The following is a 17,914-nucleotide window of genomic DNA, read 5'->3' on the forward strand; positions in this document are numbered from 1 at the left end:
GTACAAGATAGATTTACATGCATTAGAGAACCATGGTATGCAAACCCACCACAACCATATTCATTAAGGATATTGTGAAAAGCAGACCAGTTAGGAGTGCCTCCAGGGCAGGACTGGGAGCCGCTGTATTAAGGTTCCCAAAGGTTTTTTAAAAGCTACTATTGTATAGGTCGGAAACCCGAAAGGTATCCAGTCTAATATGTAATGATTCCACAAGAAAGTGCACAGTGCATTTTGCTGTGAGCTAAACTATGATAGTATGGACAAATGCCAGCAAAATCTTTTTCACTGTTTTTCCTTTTCATGAGAGATGTCTCATAGCAGAGATAACTTCAGTGGGAGTTGTTCTAAGCATACAGTTTCTAGATTTATAGCTCTCTGATCTAGGATCATATCTGCTGTTTCAAGGGCTGCTTCATATCTGTTTGCTTCTATGACTGGGTAAAATATATAACATTTCTGAGATGGATAGCGGGTGTCTGAACCCTTTATGCTGCGGCGTAGTTAAATGCAGCCTCGAGGGCATACCCATGAGGCCTACACCAGCAGCTGGTGAATGCGCCCTGGAGCGAGACAGTCTGGAGCTTCACATTTACCAGCTGCCTCCCCTGCAAGTTGAGCCCTTGGGTTCTGGCGGCAAGCAGGACCTAGGCAGGTCCCTAGGCAGAGAAGATAACTACAGTCCAGTGGCACAGCGGGGTCAGGGCAGGCAGCAGACTAACAGTGTCAAGAACAGGCCAAGGTCAGGGCAGGCAGGTAACAAGAGTTGTCAGTTACAGGCAAAAGTTCAGAACCAGGCAGCAGGCAATCGTGGTCAAGTCCAAGCATTGAGACAGGTCCAGGCAGTCTTTATCTGGGCCCATCAGTAGTGTCAGACGATTAATTCAAAGGCTCGGGGGATTCCTGGATGACCTGCCAAGTGGGAGTCATGAGCCCACTGAAGAGCCCTTCTATCGTAGGTGCTGGGAAACCACAGTCTTCCCAGTAGGGACTGTGAAGGCGGCAGTCACCATAATCTTCACAGGGTCTATGATATGCCATGGGGATTCCAGAGAGCACTCAGTATCAAAGGAATGTGAGAGGGCATCAGCTGGTTGGTTCTTCTCAGCGGGATGGAACTGCAACTCAAAGTGAAACCAACTGAAAAACAATGACCAGCGGGCTTGCCAGGGGTTCAGTCTCTGCGCTTGCACTAGATATTCTAGGATTTTGTGATCCAAGTTACTGTGTGCTTGTCTCCTTCCAGCAGGTGTCACCATTCTTCCAAAGTTCTCCTAGTAGCTTACGATCTCCTAGGGCATAATTCTTCTGTGCCAGAGATAATTTCTTCGAAAAGTAGGAGCAGGTTACAAGTGTTCCATTATGGTTATGCTATAGGAAGACAGCGCCTACCCTGAGGGTGGATGCATCTACCTCCAGGATGAATGGCTTGGACGGATCTGGGTGGTGTAGGCACGGATCACGGGTGAACTCCTCTTTGAGATGCTTGAAAGCTTGGATAGTGTCCATGGTCCAATTCTTGGTGTCTAAGCCCTTTTTAGTTAGGGTTGTGAATGGGGCTACCAAGGAAGAGTAATCATGGATAAATTGCCTATGGTATTTTGCAAACCCCAGGAAGTGCTGCAGCACCTTAAGGCCCATGGGCCAGGGCCACTCCAGTATGACTTTTAATTTATTGGGGTCCATATGGAGGCCTGACAGTTAATATATCCCAAGAAGGGAAGTGTTATTGTTTGGGATAGTTGTGGGTGGATCCTTGGGCCGGTGGTAGATGACCACGCCCCTGGGGGAAGATCCCGAGAGGGACCACTGGTCAGGCTCAGAGTTGGAGACAGACACACACTAGTTCTTTTATTAAACAGTATATTGGACCACCAGAGGTGGCAGTAGTGAGCTGGAAGCACCCGGCTGGGCTGTAGTCCCTCAGACATACTGAGCAGAGACCTGAAGCTGTGCACTGCTGTGAAAGTTGACTCTTGCATTGCTGACAATCATTGATTGTATATTGGACGAGAATCTAACCTCTAAGTTCTAATTACGACTGTGGATTGTTGAAGCCCCTGAGGCAGCGGCTTTTGAGCCGCAAAACTCGGCCTGAGTTGGGCGAATTGTGAGCACGTCTCTGTTTGAATAAATAATTGAAAAAGATCCAGGCATCTATTTTTGTGTTTATCCTAACGGCTATCATAGATCGCCTTCCTCTTTGCTTTCTTGGACAAAGTGAAGTCAATGCAATCATTGCATCATGGTGAGACACACTGCTTTCGTGTCCGGAAATCTTCTCGCCCTTCTTCCAGTTGTTGAAGCCACTGGTGAATGCATTTGACGGTTAACTAACCATGTGCACGTGAAACAATACAAACGATTGGTTGTAGGTAAGTAACGAACCATGTGCACTTAATTTACTCACCAGTAAGAGAATGAATTCTCATGAAATACACATCGGAACAGTGCCTCATAAACTTCTCTGACACTGCACCTACTGCATGTTTTCTAAAATCTGCATCCTTATGTTGTCAGTCTATGCTTCTTTTTTCTTTTTTCTTTTTAATTTTCTTTTTGATTGCATTCACAATAAGACAACCAAGGAATACATCAATCATGATGTAAAGGAATAATCAGAAACAGTTACAATCAAATAGTCATTATTCAACAGAAAATATAATCCAACACAGAAAAAAGATAAATTGTAGTTGTTGCACTGGAGGTGGACCCTTGGCCTGGTGCAGGATTGGTACGGCCCTCTGGTTGGACCCAGAGAGCACCTGCCACCAGGAGGCGGAGCACACAAGGAGATAGAGGCTAGCTGGAGCTTCACCAATAACAGTCTGGGGTTTCCGCAGGTTGAGCCTTTGGGTACCCAGACCGCCTGGACTTAGGTGGGCCTCCGGTGGTCTCCTGGAGAGGTACTGGAGGGGTGTGCCCACCACGAGCAAGGGTGCGCAGATGATGCAGAGTGGATGAGCTAGACCAGAACTGGAAGCTCCAGAGACCTCGGGAATGCAACAGTTCAGAGAGGTCCTCCGGATGAGACAGGCAGCGCCTGCAGGTCTAGCCACGTGGAAGCCGTGGTTGTTATCCAAGTATGTAGGCCCAATGGTCACCGGGGGCCAGAAGAGAGTGTCCGAGTGAAGCGCAAGGGTCAAAGCCAGAGTATCAGTTCAAGAGAGGTCAGCCAAAGTGGGGGTCAAATACCAGAGTCAGTCCGTGCGTAGTCGTGGCAAGCGAGGGTCGGTTCCAGGCGGTGAACAGTAAGTAGTCAGGCAGGCAGTAGGCAAGAGAATGTCAGGCAGACAATGGTCAGTTCCAGGCGGCAGGCAAGAGAATGGTCAGGCAGGCAGAGATCAGTACCAAGAAGTCAGTCCGGATAGGTACTACCTGGGAAGGACACAGGAACAGGGAGACGCTGGAACAGGAGACACTGGAACATGAAGGCAAACTCACTATACCAACGGTGTCGACCCGATTGTCAAGGCGAATAGCAGTAGTCTGAGCCCTGCTTATATGCAGGGCTCAAGTGATGTCATCGGGCTGCGCCACGAATGAATTTCCCTCGTTATGCCCTTTAAATGTCCAGGAGTTCCGCATGCGTGCACTAGGGGCGGGGCCAATGCCATGGAGGACGCCAAACCCCGACGCGAGGAGCAGTGTGAGAGGGAAGGCCTCGATGGGCCTGGAGACGCCTGGGGTGCCATGGACGTGCAGCGCTGGCGGAGACTGCGAGTGAGGAGCTGGTAGATGGGCATGCCAGGTGAGCAGGCCGGCTGCGGCACCAATGGGGCCGGGAAGTGCAACAGTAGTCTGTATCTGACTCTAGGAAAACAAGAGGGGAGAGGAACATAAAGAGCAAATAACACTGAAATATGTAAAAAGAAATAGATGCAATAACACCCCAACAATCATCTGTTGCCTACCCTCATGAGACTATTAGGTGTGCATATCCAGAAATGGACGAAGTTGTGAGGGCTCAAAAAAGAGGCAGTTAACATTCCCATATTTAACTTGGCATTTACATGGATACAGCAATATAAAATAAGCCCCCCTTGATAGACTCATCTCGCATTGATAGAAATTTGTTTCTCCGACGTTGGATTGATCTTGTAACATCTGGAAAAATCCATATCTTTTGTCCATAGAACATAGAATCACAATTGCGAAAGAAAAATCGAAGCGTAGCATTATGATCAGAGAGGAAAGCAAATGTGACCAAAGGAGTTCCTCTTCTAGAAACTACCATCTCTTGCGATTGTTCCAAAAGTTGAGTTAAATTCAATGAGGCTTCTTCAGGAGAGTCTGTTATTACTGTTCCATAAGACTTAGGAAGAAAATATGACTTAGTAATCACTGGCATTGCTGTTTCAGGAATTTTTAATATTTGAGAAAGGTAACTTTTAAAGAAATCTGAAGTGGGCAGAGATTTTATAACCAGGAAATTCAAAACTCGCAAGTTACAACTCTTCAAAGAGTTTTCAATATTTTCCAACCTCTTTGATGTAATCAAATCAGATTGAACTAAAGTGTGTTGAATTTTCTCCACTGCAGTAAGCCATAAGTCCACCACTTCAAATTTTGTTCCATACTGAGAAATAGAATTAACATTAGCCAAAACCTTTGATGGCTGCCAACGAGGAATGTTAAGAAGAGCTTCTCTACCGCGATTTCCTCTATTATTTTCCTGAACTCCTGATGCCCCACACAAAGCGTAAGGCTAAGCTGCGGGGTGCTAGTACAAGCTCCCCATCGCTGGAAAACCTGCAGCCATGGATCGAGGGTTTTTTTTCTCCCACCCTGAAAATAGCCCCAGAAGTGATCGCAGCAGAGAACGCCGCTGGGCAAACGCCGGCACTGCTGATCGAGGAAATATCATTGATCCTTGGAGCGCCTACCATGCCTTCTCCTCCTAAGTGTGAGCTTTTTGAACAACTGCCCATGGAGGAGTTATACCAAGCCGACCTGGGACTGGGGCAAGCAGTGGATATCCCCGATCAGTATTTGAACTACGTGGAGCCTGAATCCATACTTGGCACTGCAGGCAGACTGAACCCTGGACAAAAGATTTTGGAAGACACTCTCTCTCCAATTGTAAGTAAAACATCTATCCCAATGGATCAGCTCAAGGGCAGAATAAGGGGCAGAGGTGATGCAGATCTAAATGCTATATCCTGAAATTTGGGATTGGTTAAGTCCCCAGAAATAACATTGGAAGTTTTATGGCAAGCCATTGTTTCCCTTGAATCATCTAGCTCCACTCTTACTAAGGTTTTTATGCTTCCTTTTTCTATCCACCAATTGCGCATGGCGGCTGACATGTCGTCCGTCCACAAACCAAGATCATTACAATACATTTTCTTCTTCTCCCTTGTTAGTTCCACCAGGACAGGTGCTGTCTCAGGGACACAAGTTTCCATTTCACTTCTTGCAGCACCCACCTCTTTTCCTATGCCAATGCCTCTTTCAGACACAAACTGCTGTGTATGAAACATATCGGTTAATTTCAGTATCTTGGACATGAGTTTTTGTGCACTGGAGGCCCTTTTCTACGCTGCCTTCCATTTATGAAAATCAGACTGATGCTGATAAAGAGTATGTCGCTCGCTCATCTTCGTCTTGTTAAGAGTTCGGCAGTGGTACGTCACCAAAATGATGATCCAACAAACAACTGACAGTGCGCCGAACAGTTTGATCCATGTCGTCGGTGATTCATTTATAAACAATTTATGCTTACAACTATCTAAAAAAGATCAATAAGTTTCAGAAGTAACTACACATTCAGAATCAAAACACTAATTTATGGCATCAGACATGCAGTGACATAGTCAAGTAAATAAGTATTGTAATTTGTAAGTAGAAGTTTGTGTTTATTTCTGTTGCAGCATTTCTGCTAGATTTCACAAGTTTCAGTTACATTCAGCACATATAAAATGTTTTCCACTTCCCATCAATTGCGGGCCCCCAAAATTATGGGCCCGGGTGCGGCAGCATCCCTAACACCCCCCTTAATGCGGCACTGCTAACAATGGGACACTGGAAACTGGGAGCCAAACGGACTGGACATCAAGTCATGTCTCTCTCACAGGAATCTCTTCTGGAAATGAAGATCAAGGCATATGGACAAGCTGATCAGGTCCTGCAGGGTGTTTGGTAGATTACATCTGGCTAGCTCATCTTTGATTATCTCTGATAACCCTTGACGAAAAATGGCAATCAGGCTGTCGTCACCCTATTGGAGTTCAGCTGTGAGCGTCTGAAAGTGAACTGCATATTCACCTACAATCCTGGAGACTTGCCAGATCTGGAGTAGTTCAACAGCTAGGGAGGGTATCCATCCAGGTTCATCAAACATCAGCTGGAAATGCCTCAGGAAATTGCCCAAATTCCCCAATAACAGGTCGTCATGCTCCCAGAGGGGGGAGATCAAGGCTAGGGCGCATATAAGTGACTTTCATCTGGCCTGAGGGAAAGAGAGGTGTTTGTAATTCAAATTGCATCTTGCATTGATTCAGGAAGCTTCGATACTTTTTGGGATCCCCCCATACCAGGATGGGAATGGCAGATGGGGCATGGCAGAAGTGGACCGGACAGGAGGAGCCAGAGTGTGTGCTGTGACCATAGATTGGGAAGCCAGGACTTGCATGAGTTTTGTCAAATCTTGTAGCTGCTCTTGCTCCTGCTTCAACTGGAGTGCCAGTCCAGAGATGGTGGAGTCCTGAGACAAGTCCACTGAGCTCATGGGTCTGTGAACTGTGAAGGGTAGCGGGTGTGTTAGCCCTTTGCACTGTGGCAAAATTGATGCAGCCTTGAGAACACACCCTTGAGGCCTACATCAGCAGCTGACAAATGTGCCCTGTAGAGGGTCAGTATGGGGCTTCACCTTTACCAGTCACCTCCCTTGCAGATTGAGCCCTTGGGTTCTGGCAGCTGGCAGGACTTAGGCAGGACCCTAGGGCGGAGAAGATAGCTACAGTCCAGAGACACACTGGGGTTAGGGCAGATAACAGACTAACAGTGTCAGGAACAGGCCAAGTTTGGGGCAGGCAGCTAGCAAGAGTGGTCAGGTCCAGACAAGGAGACCATTCCAAGCAGCAGGCAATCATGGTCAGGTTTAACAAGGGGTCAGGTCCAGGTGGCAGGAAATCATGATCAGATCCAAGCAAGGGGTCAGGTCCAGATGGCAGGCAATCATGGACAGGTCCAAGCAAGAGGTCAAGATCTGGAGAGTCAGGCCAAGGGTGGATTTAGACACACAGACACCGGATGAGATAGGCAGGACAGGGCAAGACTGGACAAGGAAGGCTGAGTGAAGAAGGCTGGAGGCTGGTCGAGGCAGGCTGGAGAAGACAAGGCTGGATGAGGCACAGATGGAAGGCAAAGCAGGATGAGGCAAGGCTTGATGAGGAATCAGGAATACAGGAACTGGAATGCAAGATAACATGCACTGCAAAGCAGGAGACCCATTCCTGAAGCAATAGTGGCTCTTCCACAGGAGCCTTAAGGACAGGAGGACTGGTGATGTCATCACAGTGCCCCGAGGCTGTGGGCCCTTTAAAGGACAAGCCATCGGGTGCACACCTAAGGAGAGGTCAGGGAGCAGTGTCATGCAGAATCCTTACCACAATCAGCAATGGCGGCGTTGGGGGTAAGTTATGTGGCTTGTGGAAAGGCCCCATGAGCCACATTTTGTAGCAACTTCTTTAACTTTGTTTCCTAATACTGTGACTAGGCATGAGGTAACCTGCACAGAGTGGCAGTTATTACCCATAACAGAAAACTTGGGGGTAACCCGCACATAGTGGCAGTTACAATCATATACAGCTTGCTGAGTAGATTGGATAGACCATTTGATCTTCATCTGCCATCATTACTATGTTAGATCTATTTTTCTTATGCATAATGATGTTGGCAGTTTTTCCCTTTGACAAAAAGGATAGAGAGTTTAGCTGTAGATATACAGGTTGGGAAAGAAAAATTGGCAAGGAGGAGAACTGGTATTAAAGATAAGATATGGGGAAAGACACAGAGACAGAATGAAAAAACTGGAATTGATTGGTCAGGTCAATTCCACTTGACTGACAAAGCCCAATTTTTCTGTATAGTTTTGCAGACTATCAACCAGGATTTTTTTTTTTTTTGCAAATCAGGAAATAACTTATGCATGCCAGATCATATTGTTTCTGGGCACAATATACCAAAGTCAGTATTCAGCTGCTGTGTGGCTGTGCTAGTTAGCTGGTTATATATAACCAGCTAGCTAGCAGGGTATATTCAGCAGTGCAGTTGCGCCGTTGAATATATCCAGCTAAAACTCTTCAAAAAAAGTTTTAAAACATGGCTATTCAAAAAAGCTTTTCAAAATGAGAGGGGGGAGTAAGTAATTCTAATGAACAAGAAAAGAACTACTAAACACAGTTAAAAAGTCACCAAATAACATATATGCTTTCTTTATTATTTTTTCTCATACTTAAGTATTAATTTAAGAAAAGTACAGTATCTCATGTGTGGATAGTCTATCAATCACATAAATGGAAATTTCCAATCCATGTTCCATATAGCGATATTATTTGAATTATGTAACTGAAAATTTTTGGCACCTGCTAGATAATTTATAAACCAATCCAAACTTATATACGTGCCTATCTGTAAACCGTTGTGATGGTACATCACTATATGACGGTATAGAAAAGTTTTTAAATAAATAAATATCAGAGTTAGCCACATAACTTATGTCCCTACCTCTGCTCCTCCTGGACACACTTGTCACCCGCCTCCGGAACGCCCTCGACTTATGCGGCTAAATTCTAGCCGCATAAGTCATTACATGGTGAGAATTTAGCCCTATATGGCTTTTAATGTTGATGGTTAGCCATTTAGACAGATAACTTTTGAATATCGACCTCACTATTTCTATATATACACAGGTTTGCTCTGCTGGCACAAACCAGCAGCACATACATAGTACTCAGAACACAGCTTTTAAAATCCATCAACACATTAGCACTTACACAGACTACTAAGCATCACGGTCACTGCAGGCATGGGATTTTCACAGCCCGCTCCCTCCTCTAAGACATGAAAAAGGAAGGGAGGAGAGAAAGACACATAAAAGTGGCTGCCCAAGTGACCGTTTGTTACGCTCACTGCCCGCGGCAGCCCCGCGGTGCGGCCCTCTCACCTTTCCAAGCAACTTCCAGGCTCCAGCTCCCCGTCGCTTGCAGCAGTAGGCTGCTGGCTCTGACCTCGGGCTCCTGCCAGCGCCTCTGGCCCTGCTCCACTTCCCGGGACTTCCAGCCAGGATGCCTCCATCCATCGGGCCTCTCCGTGGGGTTCACGGAGAAATGCCACCAGCAGCACTGCGCCCCTCCCTAGGCGCGCACATCAGTAAAACCTTTAAAGGGCCCGTGGTGGGAATTTGGCCGCGGACCCGGATGCTGATGTCAGATCCTTCAGTGTATATAAGCTCAAGCCCTGCACTGAAGCTTTGTCTTTCCAACAGGTCTCCTCGGTTCCCTGTTTGGTTCTGAGTACTCGTTGCCGCCGCGCTTCCTCGTTCCTGAATGTCTTCCAGTTCCCATGTCTTCGTTCGTCTCGTCAGTACTTCGACTGATCTCCTGGTGCCGACTTCTGCTACTTCCGACTTTGACTGCCTTCTCCAAGCCTGTCCTCTGCTATGTCCGACCTTGCCTGCCTTCTCCAAGCCTGACCATTGCTGCGCCTGACCACGCCTGCCTTCTCCGTGCCTCGACCATTGCTATGCCTGACCTCGCCTGCCTTCTCCGTGCCTTGACCATTGCTACATCTGACTACGCTTGCATTCTCAGTGCCCCGACCATTGCTATGGATGACTATGCTATAGACTCCTTTGTGTCGAGAGTTCTACTTTGTTTGCTACACCTTCCATTTGCTGCCAGCCCTCATTCGAGTTTGACAGTGATGCCTCTGTCCCTATCCTTTGGACTTGGACTCCTAAGGCTCCGGCCTTTCTCTGCTCAAGCACCTTCAGTCAAGTCTCATTCCTTGGTGCTTGGGTTCATGTACTGGGACCAGTCCAGGATAATACTACGCTATCTGCTGGCTGCTGTCTCTGAGCTGAACTATCCGCCCTTGCTGTTCTATCTTGAGGCCCGCCTAAGTCCTGCCGGCCCCGGCACCCAAAGGCTCAACCCGAGGGGAATGTGGGCTAGTATAGGTGAAGCTCCAGTGGCCTCTAGCTTTAGCTCACTCCACCTGTTGACGGTGGGGACCCATAGGCCCTCGCCTGGGGGTTGCGTCAACCCCACCTCAGCCCAAGAATCCACCTCCAGCACAACAGATTGCAAAGGCCATGGATTTGGTGGAGCTGTGTGCCATCCAGGCCATCCCAGGCCTGGCTTCCAAGGTGCTTGAACAGCAGCAATTCCTGAAGGCATTGGCCTCATCCATGGTCCGTCTTCATGCCCGGGTTGATGCCTTCCTCAGCGATCTGGCTCCTCCTCCACAGCCACCTTCATCATTGCCCTGAGCTTTGTTGGTTCTTCCAGCGCCTCCATGCTTCAATGGTGACTCCAAGCTCTGCAGAGGGTTTATTAACCAGTGCTATATGCAATTCGCTCTGCAACCCTCCATTTTCCAGGATGATTTAACAAGTCTTGTTTATCTTATCTCGCCTTGAAGGGAAAGCCCTGGCCTGGGCTTCACCCTTGTTGGAATGCTCAGACTCCCTGTTGAGGGAGCTGGTTCAATTTGTGGCTGTCTTCAAATGGACCTTTGCCGATCCAGGACGGCATGTTGTAGCAAGCACCAGTCTACTCCATCTTTGTCAGGGACAATTAAGTCTTTTTGATTATACAATAGAGTTTCTGACTTTGGTTACTGAGCTCACTTGGCAAGAGGATTGCCTTCGAGGCATTTACCTTTATGGTCTCTCCTCACAATTAAAAGATTAGTTGGCTGCTCGAGAGCTCCCTTCCTCCTTGGAGGACCTTATAGACTTGACAGGCCGAATAGATCTCTGTCTTCAAGAGCCTCACTGGGAGAGTCGGATGCCTAAGAGACACTCGCGGGTTTGTTCCCATTCACCACCCGTCATAAACTCCACATCCAGTGACACTAGAGTGGTCAGGGTGGAGGAACCCATGCAGTTGGGTCGTGGGTGACTGACACCGGAAGAGCGCCTCCGGTGAAGGCAAACCGGCTTGTGTCTATTGCCGAGCACCAGGCCACCATCTACAGAATTGCCCCATCCATCCGGGAAACTCCAGGGCCCAAGTTCAGAAGGGGTCCTGAACTTGGGTGCAACTTCTCTGGCCCCTCAACTTTCATTTCCGGTTACACTAATTTGGGACTCCCGGTCCTTTCCGGTCCTCACTCTGGTAGACTCCGAAGCAGGAGGAAATTTTATTCTCAAAGATCTTGTGCAACTTTTGGGTATAAAAACCCGCTTGTTAGCTCCCACCTTGTGTATTGCCTCTATATATGGAGAGCTGCTTCCCGGCCGCATCTCCCTGACCACGGAACCTGTCCAGTTATGCACAGGGGCCTTACATCTTGAAGAACTAGAGCTACTAGTATTGGATAAATTTATTCATCCCATAGTGCTTGGACTTCCTTGGCTATAGAAACACTCTCCTCAGTTCTACTGGACTTTACTACAGTTGGTTGAGTGGGGTCCGGCCTGTTACCAGAAAGTGACTCTGTCAGCAACGATTCCTTTGGTTATCACCTCTTCTGGCATACCTGCTCCATACGCCACCTATGAGGATGTATTTTCCAAACAGAAGGCTGACCTTCTCCCGCCTTTTCGCAGGTTTGATTGTCCAATCAATCTTCTTCCTGGAACCACGTCCCCTCATGGACACACCTTCCCTTTGTCGCTATCTGAGACAAAAGCCATGACCGAATATATTCGAGAGAATCTGAAAAAAGGGGTTATCCGCCCCTCAACATCACCCACCGGAGCAGGGTTCTTTTTTGTAACCAAGAAAAATGGGTCACTTAGACCGTGTATTGACTACTGCGGTCTAAATGCTATCACCTGTAAGGATAAATACCCCCTACCATTGATTTCAGACCTTTTCTACCGTCTTCAGGGTGCTACCATCTTTACAAAGCTGGATTTACGCGGGGCGTATAATTTAGTGAGAATCCACCCCGATGAAATCTGGAAGACTGCCTTTAATACTAGAGATGGTCACTATGAATACTTAGTGATGCCTTTTGGCCTTTCCAATGCACCTGCTGTATTCCAGCAAATGATGAATGAAACATTTAGAGATCTACTGTACACCAAAGTCGTGGTTTATTTGGATGATATCCTCATTTTTTCAAAAGATCTTGATACCCACCGGGACAGACATGTATGGTACTACAACGTCTTCATGAAAATCATTTGTTCGCGAAACTGGACAAATGTTTATTTGAAAAGTCCAGTTTGCCATTCCTTGGCTATATAATTTCTCCACAAGGTTTCTCTATGGACCCGGATAAATTAAAGGCGATCCGGGGTTGGCCACAGCCTGTGGGACTTAAAGTGCTACAGCGCTTCTTAGGGTTTCTTAGCTATTACTGGCACTTCACCTCTCATTATTGCACATTAGCCGCTCCCCTGACGGCCCTGACCAGGAAGGGCCAGAACATATGGAATTTGCCATCCAAAGCCTTAGCCACCTTCCAGCAGTTGAAAGAAGCCTTTCAAAAGGGATCCTGTTTACCCCACCCTGATCCGACTCGCCCATTCCAAGTTGAGGTGGACGCCTCCACCATAAGGACTGGGGCCGTCCTAAGCCAGCGAACTACTTCTGGTACCATAGTTCCATGTTCATTTTATTCTCGAAAATTTTCATCGGCAGAATGAAATTACAGCATTGGGGACCGCGAACTACTCACCATGAAGTTGGCCTTAGAAGAGTGGCGCCCTTGGCTCGAAGGCGCACAGCACAAATTCATGGTGTTCACGGACCATAAAGATTTGGAACGTCTAAGTCAGCGCCTAAACACCTGATGGGCCTTATTCTTTTCCAGGTTCGATTTTGAGCTTCGCTACCACCCTGCTGATAAGAACCTCCGAGCGGATGCGTTATCCTGGTCATTTGAACCCAAAGATATCCCCGAAGAGCAAGCTCACATCATTAACCCAGCCTGTATCTCCTTGTCTGCTACACATCCAGTTCCTATGGGAAAAGCCATGGTGCCCCGACAACTCCGAGAAAGGGTTCTCCGTTGGGTTCATGATTCCAAAGTTGTCGGTCACTCAGGACAAGTGCGAACCATGGCACTGCTCCAGAGGTTCTTCCGGTGGCTTACTGTAGTCTCCGACGCGAAGGCGTGTGTCAAATCCTGTAATATTTGCGCACAACAAAAACCCCTGGTCGGGTGACCAAGGGGACTCTTACAGCTGTTTCCAGCACCTGAAGAACCGTGGACCCACTTATCAACAGACTTTATTGTGGATCTGCTTCCTTCTAAGGGTAATACTGTGATATGGGTTACTATAGACCGTTTTGTGCCCCTTTTGGGACTACCATCTGCACCCGTTAGCACGATTATTTTTTCATCACATTTTCAGACTGCATGATTTACCAGTAGAAATCGTCTATGATCGAGGTCCTCAATTCGTCACCAGGTATTGGCGCTGTCTTTGCTGAAAATTTGGTATTAACATCAGCCTCACAACCGCCTATCACTCCCAAGCCAACTGGCAAGCTGAACAGATGAACCGCTCCTTGAAGGCATTCTTGTGTGCATATATTAATGACTGACAAGACAACTGGTCAGACTTCTTATCCTGGGCAGAGTTCTCCCACAACTCTCACATCGCCACAGCTACTGGAATATCTCCATTTTCAATAGTCTATGGAAAACAACCTCGACCACCATTGCCCATACCTCTCTCCGTGCCGTCCCCCGTGGCACAGGCTACTGCAGATACCCTTAAGACATTATGGGAACAGACTAATCTCCGCCTATGTCAAACTGCTTCCCGGGCCACGAAGACTGCTGACAGTTGACGCTGCGCAGCTCCTGAATTCCTTCCTGGCCAGAAAGTCTGGTTAAGTACCAAGTATATTAGACTCTGAATTCCTTCACAAAGATTCATTCCGAGGTTTATTGGACCATTCTTGATTACCCGATGCATTGGACGCGTGACATACCAGCTCCGGCTGCCTCCTTCTTTGGGCATACATAACACTTTCCACGTATCGTTGCTCAAGCCGGTAGTGCCATCCTGGCCTTCCCAGAGGGTTCTCGAGCCACCTCCATTGGTGGCAGAAATAGATACAACTTAAAAAGTCCATGAAGTTCTAGATGTCTGCCGTAGAGGCCGCCGATGGGAGTACCTCCTCTCTTAGGAGGGTTACGGACCTGAAGAAAATTCTTGGGAGCCTGCACGGAACATCTTGGATAAGACCCTCTTAAACTTCCATTGTGCCCATCCGGGCAAACCCAGACCTCCAGGAGGGGGGCGAAAAGAGGGGTACTGTTATGCTCTCCGCCCGCAGCAGCCCCGTGGTGCGGCCCTCTCACCTTTCCAAGCAACCTCCAGGCTCCAGCTCCCCATTGCTTAAGGCAGTGGGCCGCTGGCTCTGACCTAGGGCTCCTGCCAGTGCCTCCAGCCCTACTCCACTTCCCGGAACTTCCAGCCAGGATGCCTCCATCTGTTGGGCCTCTCTGCGTGGTTCGCGGAGAGATGCCGCCAGCAGTGCTGCGCCCCTCCCTAGGTGCGCGCGCATCAGTAAAACCTTTAGAAGTCCCATGGCAGGAACCTGGCTGCAGACCTGGATGCTGACATCAGATCCTTCAGCGTATATAAGCTCAAGACCTGCACTGAAGCTTTGCCTTTACAACAGGTCTCCTCGGTTCCCTGTTTGGTTCTGAGTACTTGTTGCCTCCATGCTTCCTCGTTCCTTGTTCCTGAGTGTCTTCCAGTTCCTGTGTCTTCGTTCTTCTCGTCTGTACTTCGACTGATTTTCTGGTGTTGACTTCTGCTATGTCCAACTATTGCCTGCCTTCTCCGAGCCTGACCTCGGCTACGTCCGACCTTGCCTGACCTCTGCTACGTCCGATCACGCCTGCCTTCTTCAAGCCTGACCATTGCTATGCCTGACCACGCCTGCCTTCTCAGTGCCCCAACCATTGCTACGGATGACTACACTATAGACTCCTTTGGTCCAAGTTCTACATTGCTTGCTACACCTTCCATTTGCCGCCAGCCCTCATTCAAGTTTGACAGTGATGCCTCTGTTCCTCTCCTTTGGACTTGGACTCATAAGTCTTCAGCCTTTCTCTGCTCAAGCACCTTCAGTCAAGCCTTGTTCCTTGGTGCTTGGGTTCCTGTACTGGGACCAGTCCAGGATAATACTACGCCACCTCCTGGCTGCTGTCTCTGAGCTGAACTATCTGCCCTTGCTGTTCTATCTCTCCCGCTTAAGTCCTGCCGGCCCCGGCACCCAAAGGCTCAACCTGAGGGGAACATGGGCTGGTATAGGTGAAGCTCCAGTGGCCTCTAGCTTCAGCTCACTCCACCTGCTGATGGTGGGGACCTTTAGGCCCTCGCCTGCGGGTTGCATCAACCCCACCTCAACCCAAGAATCCACCTCCAGCGCAACATCGTTATCCCCTCAAGAAGCTTTGGACCAAGCTTTGGTGGCTTTGGACCAAGCCTACAAAGATAATAGTTCCTTACCAACACGAGCAAGCTTCCATGAGGAGAATCCTGCTCCCCATGCAATAAGCTTATCATGACCACTCTGGTCACCCAGAGCTTTCTGGAGGAAGAAAAATCAAACACAAGATCGGCCCATTCATATATTACCCAAGATTTAAAGCTATTGTACACTCTGGCAAAACAGACAACAAACACACAATCACTCCAGTTAATCAGTCTCAAGCATTCATTCACTCTGGATGTCCCTTCCCAGGGACGTGAACCATATCCTCTCTGTAAGAGCTCCTTCCGAGCACCATGGCGACAAACTCTTTGCTAGTCGAGTTCTGCTCAGGGAATCACCTGCCTTGAGTGCCTGAGGTATGCTTAGGCTCACCCAATTATATACTTGCCCTGCAACTATCAGGAAAGTCTGCTCCATGTGTCAGAGATAAAATATACACTGGTTGACCCCCAAGCCCTAGATAGCAAGTAAATCTAAGAATGCCTAAAATCTAAAAGTCAAATACATCTCTCAGCATACTGCAAGGCGCCCAAATCGTGTGCATTTACTTAAGCATGGGTAGTGTTAGAACAGAGGTTTCCCTGTGCTAAGGGAAAGGAAAAATCTCTTACTCATCAAAGAGGGACCCCCCGCAGCTGCCTCACACAGGGTACCAGAATGTCGTGGGAGCTGAAATAAGCACTTAATGCCAGCCAGCAAAGAGAAACATTTTTATTAGTAAGATACTATTAGGAGAGCTGCAGATCACCATTGCAAATGAAGAACTTAGAGGTCTTTCGATTTCACAGGAGGTTATATATGTCACCCCCCCCTAAACTTACATACCAATGGGTTAGCTTCTTTGTAAGCATAACATTTTTCTAACTGGTTAATAATCTTAAAGCTATTGTACACTTTGTGTCTAATTATTTGTACAACATAACCTTGGTTTCCCTTATCCCCCTACCCCCCCCCTTCCTAGTTCTCTTAACAGTTTCATTGTAAAGCCCCTTCCCTCTACCCCTTTCCCCCCCCCGCCCCCCCTCATTAGTTATTTTTATTCAGTTCTATGTAAAGCCCTGTTGGCCACTTTTTGTTCTATGGAAACCGATATGATGTTTTCTAAACGAATGTCAGTATACAAAAACTTTAAATAAATAAATAAATGCTAATATCACTGCATTCTTGTAAGTCAGCCCAAATGAGGAACTGCAGCTGCGGCTGAAGAAAGGAGCAGCAGCAGCAGCCTGGCCCGCGCGGTCAAAGAGAGAAGCAGCATTCTCTCCACAAGGAAGAGAGGAGGCCTCCCGATGCTGTGGGGGGTCCCAAGAAGAAAGCTGCTGCTGCCTGTATATTATAGGGAGAGAAAAAAAAAGAGCATATGTGTTTGTGACTATGTGAGAAGGCATGTATGTTTATGTATGTTTATGTGTGAGATCTCATGCATGTGTGTCTGGGTGTGAGCACATGGGAGAGAGAGAGTGCTGGCATTTATGAGCATGTGTGTGTGTGTGTGTAAGCGAGTGTGTAAGTGAGAGAGAAAGTTTGTACATCATCACCACCTCCACCGCCCACTAATCTATGACAAGCTCAGTCTGGAAATCAAAAGTTCCCAGGCATGAACAGCATATTGAATGTTATTTGTCTGCTGTTTTGAAATATTTTATTGATGTTTGGAAATGCTTTCAAAATTTGTACAAGTCTAATTATTACATATAATTCTAATTTGTCAGCTGTTCTGAAATATTTATTATTTCTATTAGTATGATTTTGCTAGTATGATTGATGTTTTATATTTCCTGATTTTCTTGTTAAAAGTTTTAGGAAGAATGGTGATGTTTCTGTTTTTCCATTGTTGCACAACATACAGAATCTGGCTTGTTACAGTTTACAGTTCAGTTTTTGTCTGCACAATTCTATTTATACTTTATGATCTCTTTATTTTATATTTGGTGAGGGTCTTTCTGTGTTCTGTATGTGTGAATGTGATGAAGTATTCTTTTACAGGTAAATTTTAAAACCCTGGCACGCGTAAAAACACAGAGATATGTGCGTGGTTGGGCCATGAGCACGCCGAGCACATTTTCAGAGCGGCCCAGCCACAAGCGTTATCTCCCTGTATGCGTGGAAGTGCCGGGTCTTTGAAAAGGGGTGGGGGTGGGGCTGGCCGGGACAGAGCTATTAGGTGCTTGCCAGGTTCTTATGGCTTGGATTGGCTACTGTTGGAAACAGGATCCAGGGCTTGATAGACCAGTATGGCATGTTCTTATGTGCTCTCCTGGTGAAGCGCACGC

The 17,914-nt window shown here is 47.4% G+C and overlaps 1 protein-coding gene across 8 annotated transcripts in view; it reads right to left on the minus strand.

The window, feature by feature from the left end:
* Nucleotides 1–17,914, minus strand: part of ADGRG2 (adhesion G protein-coupled receptor G2) — a 224,355-nt gene that overhangs the window by 48,668 nt on the left and 157,773 nt on the right. The window lies entirely within an intron of this gene.

This window comes from Rhinatrema bivittatum, chromosome 5, assembly GCF_901001135.1.
Source record: "Rhinatrema bivittatum chromosome 5, aRhiBiv1.1, whole genome shotgun sequence".
NCBI lineage: Eukaryota > Metazoa > Chordata > Amphibia > Gymnophiona > Rhinatrematidae > Rhinatrema > Rhinatrema bivittatum.